At 41.5% G+C, this 14,986-nt stretch overlaps 1 protein-coding gene across 1 annotated transcript in view; it reads right to left on the minus strand.

Moving 5' to 3' along the window:
• The window catches only part of LOC131443748 (cartilage intermediate layer protein 2-like), a 69,442-nt gene extending 56,624 nt beyond the window's left edge, over positions 1-12,818 (minus strand). The window contains exons 1-2 of the mRNA XM_058613678.1: positions 12,713-12,818; positions 8,923-9,028 (exon numbers count right to left, since the gene is read on the minus strand). The gene's annotated coding sequence lies outside the window, so the exon portion shown is untranslated. The remainder of the gene's footprint in view (positions 1-8,922; positions 9,029-12,712) is intronic.
• Between the last annotated feature and the right edge of the window lie 2,168 nt (positions 12,819-14,986).

Here is a 14,986-nt window from a genome sequence, read left to right on the forward strand (position 1 = left end):
AGAGGGAGAGAGAGAGAGAGAGAGAGCGCAAGAGACGGACGAGGAGAAAGCAGGAGAGAGGGAAGTGTGAGGAGAGAGTCCCTAGAGAGAAGGTGCTAGTGCTCCACAGCTCCAAGTCACCGCCTGCATGCCAATGAGGAGATTCCCCTGCTGCTGCAGCAGCGGCGGAAGCAGTGCAGAGCAGCAGGAGGGGCCTGTGCTGACACTGTACCTCTACAGTCCTTGATGGTCACATTACACACTCGGCACAAAAGAGCTGAACGCCCGCGAGATGGATTTCTCCAGCAAATCACTCACAGATTACAACCAAATAGATGTAGCTGATATAAATTTATAATAATTATTCCCGTGTCAAAACAATTAGCCGAGCCGTCTCATTAGCCGAGTGTGACTTTGCAACCCGCTCATTAAAGAGCAGAGCGGAGACGCGCAATATGTACATCAAATAATGCTCTATGTGTGCTCTTGTTTTCTTTCTCTCCTTTATCTTCTAGTAAAGACTAGTTCTTCCTCTGCTACACATAAAGCGTTGGGTTAAATGTTTGGCAACAATGACAGAAAGAGAGTTTTCACATTCACGAGTGAGCTTCGCCAGTCATACCAATGCAGCAAACATGCACCAGAAACAGTGACGGAGGAGTCTTCCGCATTAAGGGAGACGTTTGCGACGTCTTTAAAGACGTCATTGCAATTTCTGCAGTTTATAGTTCATAAAGACCTCTTCCGAAGGCAAATGAATGATTGAACGTTAAACCTACTGCAAAAAATGCAGCTAAAAAAAAACCAAGAAAATATAACCACTATGAGGGGAAATCGACTTGTTTCAAGCGAAATGATCTGCCAGTGCAGCAAGAGAATGGCACTTGTTTAGTTTTCTTTTCATGTATCTTCAGCCTTAATAAGTAAATAAATCCAATTCAATACTGAATTCATACTGAATTCAAGTCGATTACACTAGTACATATTTACATTTTTTGCATTGTATTTTAAAGCTCATCTTGGCTATTTTTGAGCCCATCCTCTTAATTAAATTAAATCACTGAATTGGAAGTATGTCACCGTTATGTGTTCAGAATGTAATTTTTGCCGCCATGGGTGCAAAAACTGAAAACGATAACAAATGAACCTAGTTTGGCGGCAGCGTGGGATCATGGGAATTGTTCTCTTGTCTTGTTTTGGTTCAAAAAAAATAACAATAACACAGTGGCTAAATAGTCGTTACCAAATATTTCTTTCTTCACTAATGTGGACAAACATGGATAAAGCAGCAAGAGATATTTATCATACAGATTTCTATGGATTTTATTTTAGGAGAGTTAGAAACTTTCTGACTAAAGCAAGTACAATTTAAGTATTACGATATAAATGTCTTATTGTTGTTCGCTATTTTAATGCCAAAGTGTTAAAAGACATCATATCTTTAAGTCACGCTGTTTACATTGACCCAGACACATTTTTATTTCCCCACTCTCTCTTTAACTTTTACTAATTCCTCTCTAACAGTTACATCCATAATCCAGCAGCAGTGTGAATGAGGAGCATTAGCAGTGTGTGTAACCACCACCTCCGTCTCCTCCTCCGCCTCCTCCTCCTCCCCACCCGAGAAGAATTAATAACTAATTATGTCAGGTCACTCGTCCAGATGGTGGCATCAGATGGGCCCAGTGTCTGAACCTCACCTCCAACAAGCACCTCTGACCCCGACGGCCACATCACCCGCGGTAACATGGGAGTCTGAGGCCCACACTGCTGCGAGGATGGATCTGGGGGGATACGTGAAGGTTTGGGGTGCACATAAAGAAGCACAGAGAGGAGGGGACGGGACGGAACGAGCTGGGCGTGTCCGATCAGTGTTGGATGGCTGCCTTCAAAGCTCCATGAATACAAGGCTCCCTGCTGCGGCCCTGATCTCCACGGTCATGATTCTGTTATTACACGGCATGTTCCCGTGATGGGCAGATGGCTCGGAGAAGCAGCACATGCATTCACACACATTCAACACACGCCGGGTCGGTCGCATCAATGGACACAACCTGATACTCCCCTTTCTTGTCTCATTAGGAGGCTATAGAAACATAAGAACATAATAGGGGGGAATTAAGTGCCCGTGTGGGTGTCAAAGGGGGGGAGGAACGTGGCAGGAGATTGGGACGAGGGCTAACAAGCACGCGGTGCGCTCGCTCGAGCTTTGAGCAGTGATTAGTGCTTTCGACAGGGCTGACGGGTAAAAGACAAGCCCTCCGGGACAGCGCCGCTTTTGAACGGACACTTAAACAGCCAAAGGAAAGTGACAGCGGAAAAAAAAAAACATGCGTCACAGCTCCGGGCTGATACAAGCAGGGGGAAAAACCTGTGGAGAGAAGCCCAGGGTGTATCATAAAGACACAGGTAACTTATGTTATAGAGCATGGAATTCTCCAGAGTCAATAACAAACTGCTCTCCATGTTTTTTGCAGTAATGTGTTGCGATAATTGTATTATTTTTACATTTTACTTTATTCTATTCCAAAAAATAAACACAATAAATCAATTTAAAAACGCATTTCAATACGCAATTTAATTTCCACTGTCGTCTAAACACATTAACCGCAACATATCTTCTATTTTCCCTCCCTGGTTTAAAATATACTGCTTTTCATTATGTCCCTTTTATAAAGTCTTTCACAATTTGTCACATAAAAGCCTCCTAAACTCTTGAGCAAACAGGAACTTTAGCAAAGCCTCCGCGCGCAAGTCTGCAGGACCAGATGACATCTCTGCTCTGTATTTGAACAGGAGACGCAAGACAAAGCAGCTAAGAAGAAACCAAACAAAGACACCTTAAAAAGGGATTTAAGGTGTTTAACCACATCTTATTCCTTTCTGTCACTTTTTCCTTCCCCCCCTCCTCCTCCATCAGGAAAGAAAATGGTGGATAAAAGACAAGGGGGACAAAAGCAGTGCTCCTTTCTCATGTTCAGTAGCTGGTGAACAGTACATATCACATCATCGCAGCATGAGCTTTTAACCACTTTGGCGAATCAAAGAAATTATGAATGGCAGTGAGGTAAATTGGTGGCTATCACTCACTCAATTATAGTAAACAGCCTGACACGCGTTGAACGCCGATAATTACTCGCGAAAAGGTTCATCATTATCATTACACCATTACTTTCTGGCATTCTGGTGCTAAGTGCTTAACAAGATTAGCCTGCCAGTCACGTTTCTCCTCTCAGTCAAGCAGACAATGGACAACTTTACCAGCTGGGTGCTTTTTTTTGCCGTCGCTTCTTGACGAACTCTCAAAAATTTTGGCAGCAATTTTTGGGAATAAGGCGGGGGGGGGGGGGGGGGAATTAAGAAATTGGCACTTTATGGTGAAAAAGACAGCTCCAAAAATTTGTGGATTTAAAAAAAAAAAAGTGGCTTTCCAGTTTTTAAATTACATTTAACAAAAACAAAAAAAAAGGCCGGCACCAAATCATATCTTCATGCGGGTTACAATGTTTGGCATTTGTTGAAACTGTTGTATTGTAGCGCTGCTGAAATGGATTAAAAACACCGGCATGTTTATTTTTAGCAGTGTCAAAATGAAGCTAAAAAACTGTTTTTTCTGTAAGAATTTAAAACGTTCAAACGTGAGTGTCATTTCTTTTTAACACTGTATCTAATTAAATGGCAATCTGGTCTCAGTCTTTAGCTGAATAAACTATTTCTGTTTCCACATCCCTCACTGGCCTGGTTGTAAACAGGGCAAAAATATGTTTGTTTCAAGCTTTTTTTCAAAATTAGATTTTAAAGTGAACTGAAAGTGTGACTATGCCGCCCGTGTCACGGAATATAAGAAAACAAAGAGATCACCATTTGACCGTGAACGTCACAAGTGTTGTTGTGAAACATCTGGCGACAATTTCGCCGCACAAATATAGAGACGATAGAAGGAAAAAATGTCTGTGTTCGGCGCTCACGCAGAACAATGCCCGTAAAAAGCAGCATTTATCGCCAGCTGCTAATCTAATTTGACAATATGACACAAGAAAAAAAACAACACAAAAACACAAACGTAGAGGTTGTGTACAGTGCGTTTTCCCTCACAGTCTCCACACATGTTGCTCGACAGAGTCAAGTCCTGTCACCGCGCTGCAGCGAGAATCCGATGATGGCCTCTTGTGAGCGCCATCTGGCAGTACTTCTCTTACCTGTTTGAAGAAAAAAATCAACCTATCATCTCCCCCCCCCCCCCCCCCACGCAACCCCCTGCACTGAAACTCTCACTCACAAGTGCACATGTGACATGCACCTGCACGTGTGCGAAACGTACCCACCAGCACACACACAGACACAGACACACACACACACACACACTTGGTTTAAAGATGCACACTTTCCTCAGCAGGGGTGTGATGTCATTACTGTTCTCTAAGGCCTCCGATTAGCCAGTGCTCTGTAATCACTCTGGCGTTATATTAGTACAATGCATTGATCAGCCCATAATCCAATCACTCGCCTGTTATTGATCTTTTATAGAGCACCCCCCAGACAATAAAGCTGTAGCCACAGACTGTGGGTCAATATGCACACAGGGGGAGAAGTCTCCTTGCAGCTAATTGGCTTATGACATAATACAAACATTTTGCTTTCTCTACACCAGCAGAAATCAATGCAGAGCTTAGCTGGTGCATTCAAATCAATCGTCTTCAACCACATGTCTCACTTTTTTCTTCTTTTTTTTCCCCTGTGTCAGGGCTTGAATTCTCCTTTACTTCTTGCACAGTTTCATTTTTTTTCCTCCCTCCCAACAGCTCTATTTATTTCTCCTGCTTACTCTCTCATCTCCATGAGATCCATCTTGTCACTCCGGCTTTCTTCCTCCTTAGCCCTCCCTCCCTCCTTCCTCCTCCTCCTCCCCCCTCACTCTGTCCAGCGCTCAACTGATGTTGGGGTTGCCAGATATGTTTCTGCTTACAGGGAGACCACATCTGACACCCAGCTGTGTGGGACATGTGCTGCAAAAGCAGCTGCTGGTCATAAATCACCCGAGCTCGAGGAGCCCTGGCACTCCCTCTGTCAGCCGTGAAACAAAGATGTAGAGGTAGCGGGGGGTCAGAGGTAGCCCTAACCTGGCTAACAACGGGGAGAACCCAGCGCCGCAACCTCTGCATCGCGGCACTGAACTTATGATAAAGCGGTGGTGTAAAAAATGGGTGCAATCACGGATGGATACACAGTGTGTGTGTGACCACAGGCGCTAGAGGACACTACTGCAAAGTCGAGAATTATGCTGTAATACGGTATGCAAACAATTATGGTTAAACATGCCATGCGGCTTGTGTGCTTGGAGGTCAGAGGACACACAACCCCTTGCTGAGTTACTGTAGCCGCAGAAAATTCAAATAAATTCTGTCAACACAAAGGGAAGGGCTGCCGAGGCAAGATGTGTCTCGTGGTGCACTTTTACTTAACATGACGGGGGGAAAATAACAAAAAGTTTAAAAGGTTGACAAAAACATAAATGGATGGATGGCTGAAAAAAGGGCCAAACAGGATTGTTATACTCGCAGCTTCAGCGTAAGCTGTAATTTCTTTGTACTGTATCTTTTTTTCCCTAATTTTTGTGAAGAATTTGTGAAACAAATCAAAACGATTACTCGATTCATCAATTATCAACTATTTATTTATAAACTGATTTAAAGCTTTTTCACAATTAAAAAAAACATTTCTGATCGTTTCAGTTTCTTAAATGTGAATATTTTCTTCATTTCTTTGCTCCATGTAACAAAGAAATCATTTTGGTTTCTGGACAAAACAAGACGTTCGAGAACATCGTGATTTCCAGGTTTGTCAAACACCGACCAACGTTTTTTTAACATTTCCAACATTTTATGGACCAAACAACCACTCGTTGAATCATGAAAATAACCGACGGATTAATCGATTACAAAATAATCGTTAGTTGAAGCTCTAATTAATCAAAAGAACATTACAGTGTCAACATCACATCAAAGTATTCAGGCAAATCATAATGTGATTTTGTCATTATCCGTCCTTAATTTCATTGCATTTTGGTTGCATATTATAAGAATTACTACTTTTGTGCACGTAATGTATGTAAATACAGTAAAATAAATGTTTATATATCCATTCATCCATTTTCTACCGCTTTATCCTGTATATACAAATAATTGAATTGAATTTAATTACTGTTCTACCCATTACAAGGTATAGTTTGTGGTTAACTTGTACCAAAGAAGAAAATAACGCCCAATTATTTTGTGACATAAAATCACTTACTGCAGGATCCACTTCCAAACTCTACTACCATAAAGACATGGAAAACATGTCTTTTACAATTAATTTAGACTTGTATTTATACAAATATTGTCTGATCCAAAAAATGTGGGCCCAACCTCATTTTCCTTATCACCTTTTAATCTCAGCACGTACAGATTTAACGCATGTATCTGTGCGCGACGGTCAAATCCGCCGTGATTCACTGCACCAACTGCATTACACGCGAGTACAAGTGTTGTAATTCAACGCCCGTCTTTCCTTTTCCGTCAAAGCCACCCTCGCAGTGTTTACATTTTCAGCCCCACACAAGGCCCGGCATACTTTTACAGAGATTTGGATAATAAATTGGGTGTTATTTTACACACGACATCAAATCTCTTGCAAGATAAAGAGAGAAGGAGGAAAAAAAACCTGAGGGGAAGAAGTGGGAAGCAATGGGGGGGGGGGGGGTGTAAGTAAGAGTCTGGATAATCTTCTCTCAGCATCTGTCAAAAATCACTCTCTATACATCGCTGAAGACAACCACCTGGGACATTAAATGTTGTAAACACATTTAAAACAAAGCGGAAAGTGTTTTTCCTCCCGTCCAATGCATATAATTTCCACATAATTCCGCCGGTGCTTTACTACTATGCCGTAGCCTTCACCCCGCGCACTCCCAGTTCCTTGAAATGTTCATCTCTCTGCGACAAGAAAACATAATTGGCAGGGAGGAAATAGCTCTCTGCGCGCGAATGTCAGCGGATGAGAAAGGGCACGTAGAGAGGAGAGCGGGTTATGATAGGGTAAAAGAGGAGAGAAGGATGACAAAAGGGAGAAAGGGAGGACAGAGAGAGAGGAGACTTCTTTGCCCTTTGGTGTGCGGCGTGGCCCGATCGATAGCGGTGTAATGAGCCTGGTATTAGCTGGGTTGCAGAGGGACGGGAGCGGGGCACAGGGACGGCGCTGGGGGAAGGGGAGAGCCAGGATCTGATTCCCAACAGCAAACAACACCATTGCCGCAGACATCAGAACCCACACCTGAGAACACCTATTAAAGCCAGATGACCCTCTGCTCGGCTAATGATGAATCCCCCCTCCCCAAACACACACACATACACCCTTGCTTTGCTGATATAACTCATAACTGATTTCTTTTGTCGGTTGATGTGATTCGGATCTGATCTTTTCATCACTTACAATTTTGGAATCAGATTAGTGTCACTTCAGCATGTTGTCCTGGATCAGATTTATATCTGATGCGTGTCAGAATCAATGCAGCCTTTTCGCCTACACATATACGCTGAGCTCTCTGGTCTTACAGCATGGAGGACAGTGCCTTCCATTTCCTAATTTCCCCCTATAGGAGATAAAAAAAAAAAAAACAAGGGTACATCTTATCTCATCTTATCCATCTCCTGCTTCAGTACCGAGCGAATGTTTTCTGTCGTTGCTGGCGACGCATGCAAAAAGGTGTATGCGCACACACGTGCTGCTACAAGACACTTGTAGATATGTATGTGAAAGGTCAAATTTCGTTTTCGGCTTCAGTCATAGCCTGGTAGAGATGGAACAAGTCAGATTTGAACAATCTGACTTGTTCCATCTCTACCAGGCTATGACTGAAGCCGAAAACGTATCACCCAAAGTGGGCTAACAGAAAAAACACAAGCCTAATCCCGACTAAGAAAAGGACCACACTCGACATCACCTCTCCTTTTTGATACAGATTACCCAACAATGGCTTCTGCCACTCTCTTAAATCCACTACACACTGGCAATTTGTATTAGAACGATGGAGACGCGGGGATTGTCTTTGGTTGGTTAAGAGAGGGAGAGCGAGAAGGGGGACCAGCAGGCAGAAGTGTGGGGGGATAACCGTCAGGTACACTCAAAGCCAATCTGTCGCCTCGTCAATAGGCTCATTCTGCTGGAGTGCCATGTGCACAGTGTCGGCCCCACAGCCTCAGACATCCAGGGCAGGCACAAGCCAGGGGGACACAGAGCGAGGGTCCGCTCAATGGAGGGATCAAAGCAGGGTTAGAGGGATGCCCCCCCCCCCCCCCCCCCCCCGCTCTCTCCTCTTTGTGCTCATGTGTCTCCCAAAACAAACACATCCTCCTGTCCAGTGGAAGCCGCATGAGGAGGTCCGGCAGGCGGGAACAGATGGTGCAGAGGACTGCCACTGCGAGGCACCTGCACTCTGCGCGAGGATGTGTCGTGTTCAGCACATCCACATGTTTGCATGGTGTTTAAATGACAAGCATCTCGGCGCATTCTCACTTTGGGATGAGGCTGAGCTGATGCAATAATCTGTATCGTATCAGTGGTCGGCAACTCATTTTGATTGTCAATAACTGGTTGTTATATCATCGCACACCTTTTTCACAACATCGTCTTTTTATGGAGTGAGTCATCTCACTTTCTACCTATCTTCGCTAAGATCCTTGATACAACAGATACTTGCATGTGATGCCTTCACTGACTCAGTTCTGGTGGAGCCAAAAACATGAGGGCAGAGCAAAACAACATAACATCAGAATTCCCTTTTTCCACTACAGGAACTTTCCTCAATCAGCTGGGATTTTGAGAAACCTGAGCACATTTCCATCGACATTACCCAGGGAAAAAACTTTCCCTCGACCCCAAACTTTAACAGAAAGAAGTACTTACAAGCGGCCACCGGGAACTCTAAAGGGGCGGGGCTGTGTGCTGAAGAACGCTGATCGGTGGAACACTTTCTTTGCATCTGGTCAAGCCAGCGCGGCTGCAACAAGACCTTTAAAAGAAGACAAAGAAAGAAGAACTTATTCATTTCTCCATCGGTCATTTCAGACTCTTTCGAGGAGAAGTTTCGGCAGGACTTCGAGTCAGCAATAAAAGTTCCTGCAAATGTTGGTGGTTAATGTTGTCTTCTTATGATGAGCTCACATCACCTTTCACAAAACATGCCTAAAACAACCACAAACTAAATTCAACAGCTGGCAACTAAATAGTTGCATCGAGTAAATGAGATTAGTCGATTAACAGTTCTATTACATATGACTAATCGACTATCAAAAAAGTAATTAGTTGCAGCCCTATGTGGTACTAGTGAAAATCACTGGATTGAAGATCAGGACATCTTTACAGGAGCAGAATATTTGTTTTACTGTTAAAAACGACTGGTTATAAAACACCTATGTCGGGCTGATGTCAGCATCAGCAGATAATCAATGTTGTGATATTATACTTGTATTATATTTCTTGTCCAAAATACAGTATCAGACAAGAAAAAGTGGCGTTATTGAGCCACGCTGTCTCTCAATACAGTGCGTAATAATCAGATAATAATCAGATAATAATCAGATACTGTGGTGCCGAATCACTTGATTCCATCACAATTTGTTTTTTTGATCAACAAATCCAATTAAAAAGACCAGAAAACAACATATGGTGCAACACTTGTTGATCTGCCACAGGCCACACTGTTGCTCCTTCACCACCACTGACGAGTTCTGCTGAGTCAATTTCATACCGTTCCCACACAAATCCGACCTAGATTATCGAATACATTTGTCATAAATAAACACAAGCTGTGTGGTCTCTCAGCACGTACGCTACATTGCCGTATACAGTACGCCAAGTGTATATTAACCTGCTGTTTAAAACAGTCTCCAATACAATGACATCCTATTTGACACAAATCAAATTAACAAAAAAACGGATGAATTATGCAAAAAAAGTGTTACTTAAGTTGACTTTTTACACGTTCAACACCCTGAAATGTTGCACCGCTGTTGCATTTAGAGGAAAGTAAAAACCTGACATAGAGAAAACAAACAAAAACACGACTTTTGTTTGGAATTCGGGAGAGCTGACCCTCATTTCGCTGGCACTCAAACTCCATTTTCTCCCCTAATCCCCGTAAATCACAAATGACACAAAGCTCTGACGCGTCTGAGTCACCGCACTCATCTGTAAACAGAAAGTGTTAACGCCGACTGCCTTCTAATTACATATTTCTGCGGGTGAAAACAAACAAAATTGTTCATTTTGCACTATTAATGTTATTTCCTCATGCTGTGAAGAGTCACAGTCTCATTCCCTGCCAGCGAGTGGAGAGATTTTTTTTTTTTTTTTCTCCCCACCAGCCCCATCAGAAGCAGGGCTTCCAGTAGATATAACCGATGCTATGGTAATCACATGCTAATCACAGTTAACACCAGCGCAGGGTCCTATACTCTAGATTAATGCATCCGTCGCATATTCACGTTTCCATTAGCATAAATCAGGTTCACCCTGCCTTTGTAATTAGTGTTTTCATGTGAATGATAATAAGATATGGTGATTAGGTCAGGGTACTAGAATGGAAATAACTAGTCAGCCTCAAACAGTTCCGCACATGTTGGACTATCAATATGTGCTTCCTCGAGAAACAATTAATGATGTTCAAAAGATAATGGAAGTAGGATAGCGGGATGTGGAAGGCAAAAGTAGAGAATTAATACAATTTATGCGAGACACTTGATGTTTTCGCAGGGTTCTTACAGCGGAATTACGCGTCGTCTGAAAGGGTTGGAGGCAAAACTCGTCCTTAAGGCTTGTAAAATGTTACACATGCTATATTCTCTTACATTTGCCCTTTAAAATTCTGATGGGAAATATTGAGGGAATCAGAAATTTATGTGTGTTTCAAAAACACAGCATTTCTATATATTTATCTATCCAAATGAGACTTTCCTGGTTATTTGAAAATGTAACATCAAAAACCTTTTTTGGAATGGTAACACTTTAACTTTATTTTCTGTCTGATGCGTTGCATTAAAGGCCAATCTGGATCCCATTTCACCCCCACATACGAAGAGTTTTCCAGGCTGCAGGACTACATGACATTTGACTTTTTTTGGAAACTAAACATGGGGATAAGTGATAAAGCATAAAAACCCCAAAGTGAGCTGTTGTTCAGAGACAACTAGTTTCATGTGTGAAACCACCTCAAATTCACAATAGGTGAAGCATGCGTGAAGCTTCCTAGAATCATTTGTAAAAAGACATTTAATGCAAATGTTCTTAGAGTTAGTACTTGTTCTTAATATCATGGCTCATTTGTATGTTGTATACTGACTGGATATTATACTTTAAGCTTTTAACACCGAACGCATCGTATACGACACGTTCGCATCACCGCGATTATACGACGGTTTCTGAGAAGCTGAGAAGTTGCACGTCAAAGTCAACATGTGGTTATTACGGTAATTTCACTTGAGATTCAGCCTTAGGAGAGAGGTGGTAAAAACGTCTGTAGAAAGTTTCCATTTGTTTGGTTTGTTTTTGGACATTGAGACAGAAAACCCTCAAACAAATGTTATATTAAATGTGTTTTATACAGTTCAAATTTCAAATTAATATAATAAACGGCCAGATATTGAAAGTTATTCTAGAAAGATGGGCAAAAGCACTTACTCACAGGACATTTTTGGGCCCCTTTTATGGTTAAAATAAGCAAAAAAAAAAAGTGTGTATTTTGTTATGCTGCCATCTTGACCAAGTCTACGTTGTAAAAGAGATTTAAATCTCAATGTATCTGTTAAATAAATGAAATATACACACACACACACACACACACACACAGGTGTGTGAAGTATTTACGTAGGAGATAGCAGCAGTAACTGATAATAGGTGGGGTTCACTTTGTGAGCTTTGCCTCCCGTGGGACATCACTTTCCACTGCTGACATCCCTGACATGGAGAGCATTCCTGCCGGACTGGTGACCCCACATGACGGACGGCATCCTCCATGCCTATAAGCGACTGATGAGACCTGACACAGCCTCAAGAGACCGAAAGGCAGAGGTTGTGATCAGGAATGCGAGGGAGGAACATTTCAAAAGCTTGCAATAAAGTGGAATGAGGAATTAAACGAGGAACAAAAATCACATCACTAATAACCATATTTTGATCTTCCATCGGGTTTACTTTTGCCTTTATTTCACCTGACATCCCTGTTGCCATGGTAATTTACGAGGCTTGACCTGTGAGTCTGAACACACCCAGCTCCCGTCCTCTCCATGGGTCTCGTAACCCCACGTTGAACTGCACGGCCGCCATCACAAATGTGGAACGCGATCGTCATGACTAAAAAACATTTCCCTCTCTCTTTTTTCATGTCAGGGTTAAGGTTAGGACTTAGGTTTAGCCTTTTTTTCCTTATGAAAGTCTCACGTCGGTCGTAAAGTTATAGGGAAGCCATCGACACCAACAAAGCCTGCCTTTTACGAAACATTGGCATCTGCTATAAAAGTGCCGTTCACACTCTGCACCGCTCTTGTCGCGGCGGTGGAATAGCTGAATGAGAGATTCTCAGGCAGTAATTTGCAGAGTGTGTTTCTAAGTTATTCCAGCTCCCGCAGCTCAGCAGTGGCTGACCCTTCTCCCCTTCTGTCTGCTAAGAGGCCTACGGGGAGGAATCAGCCCAAATTACCTTTATTGATCCAGAGAGACAGGTGAATACCAAGCAGGTCTTCCTTCCCCTCGCTCGCCTTATCTCTCATGCACCGCTATCCTCACTCCGCGCCCCTCCCTCGCCTGAAAGACGAGAGAATATAAGAGAGAAAGCGTGGAGCTTTCATGTGAGAGGTTCTATTTTAAACGCCACCACATGTTACTGTATCAGCCGCTGTAGTGATTTAGTGTTTGCATTTAGGTTGCTGTGATTAAACCACCTGCCTTTTTGTTGCTCATCTCTCACTCGTGACTGAGTGAGCAGGAATGGCGAGCGACTGTTTTTCTGCTTCCAATGCGCCGTTGTCCTTTCGCCCCGGCATACAAATCACTGTGGCAGTGGAAAAGATACTCCATTAGGTCCAACTCTGAGTTAAATCAATGCGTGACTTATCAAATGAAATAGGGGATTATGAGGTAATCACCTGGCAAACGCTGCTGAAATTGTAATTATCTCCACTGCACACATCGCAGAGAGAGAAAGAGAGAGGAGACCAAACTAACTATTTAAGTGGAGGGTGAGATAACAAGGAGTAGAAAAGCACAACAGCTATATATCTTAGGCTGCAGCATGAGCCAGAATGTTGATGTGCTGAGAGGAGCCGCAGCAACACTGTGGTTCGTCTCAGCTCAACAGAAAAATACTACAGAGGAGTTCACTCGCTGACACATTTATTTATTATTCTTCTTCTCTGCTTCATTAAACCCACTGATCACACCTGTTTGGCGCTTGTGCATCATAACACAGGGATGACAGGAACCTGTGCAGCGCCATTAAACAGACTTTTAAGTGTTTTATAAAGGGTTTCTTGCCAGTTGAGGGGTGACATACAAATAAATTAAATGACATATAACAGTGCAAGAAAAAAAGCTTCTCTCATGTCATAATAAAAATGAATAACATAGCCATTAAGATAAGATAAGATAAGATGCACACGTTTTGTCTTTTAAATGCAAAATAAAATACATATAAACTAAATTACGAACACGTTTAGATTTTTTTCTATGTATTATTCATAAGTTTTTTATTTCTAATATGACTGGTTGAAATTCAAGATTAAAACATGATTAAAAAGGCAAAGATATTTTATTTCTAATTTCTAATGAGCACAAAATGTGTAATTGTGGTCATATCTTTAATATCTGCTCAGTCATTTGGAATAATTTGTTTTAAATGTAAAAATCCTCTACTTTTTGAGTAAAAAAAAAACATTTTATTAGTAAAATATGTATTTCATATAAATTAATATATAATATCATTTGTCAGTATTTATATTATTTTTTTAAGTTGACAAAACACGAATTTCCCTGCCGTTGAAGATTACTGCTAAGCAGGTGCAACAACGCCGCCACATGGCAGCTTTGCAAAGTTGCACCACAGACACCAAAGCCCATGTTGACGGGTCACCTTTGGTTATTTTGCGCCATCTGCTGGTCAAATGCAATCTCACTGTCTTTTAGAAATAATGGCAGTTAAATCCATCTGTTTGACTGCAGTTTTCTTTCTTTCTTTCTTTGTGTTTTATTCCTTTCATTGAAGTGCAGAGTACAACACAGTCCAGTGTTACACAGATCTATAATTACGTTTGAGACAACAATATAATAAAAATATATAATATAATATATAATATAATATAAAATATATAATATAATATATAAAAATATAATTCTTATATATGTCTGCCACTAACTTTAAACTCAATACATCTTAGATGGTCTTACACTTAGTTAGCTACACCCTTGATTACATCAGTAACAACAACAAAATTGAAAACATCCAGTCAAATTCCCAATGCATACTTTATCATTTGTTTCTCTATACATTTTTTTATTATTAACTTAATATATAAAATATTTGTACAACCCTTCAAATGTTTGTAGTTTTCAGTGTAAATGAGGAAAACGGCTCCAACTGAAAACAAGCCCGTGTGACTGGCACCACTGTTTACAACAAACACTGACACTAATATTATCAAACAAGTGTGTTATTTACTCACCACTTCCACATTTGCCAGTTAAGTCAATATCTTACGTTGTGTCACGCTGATAAACAGATATTTGTCAATATCTTAGAGTGAAAATCCCTCTCAAAAGTTTAATTAAATCCTTCCTAACCCATAAATAACACAATTTAAGTTAAACATGTAGAAAAAAAACAGTACTTACTGTGACAACATCATCAGTCAGTTCGTGGAAGTCACTTTTAAACGCTCTACAGACGCTAAACTTTACTACTTTACGTGATTAAAAAAGA

Source organism: Solea solea, chromosome 17 (genome assembly GCF_958295425.1).
Source record: "Solea solea chromosome 17, fSolSol10.1, whole genome shotgun sequence".
NCBI lineage: Eukaryota > Metazoa > Chordata > Actinopteri > Pleuronectiformes > Soleidae > Solea > Solea solea.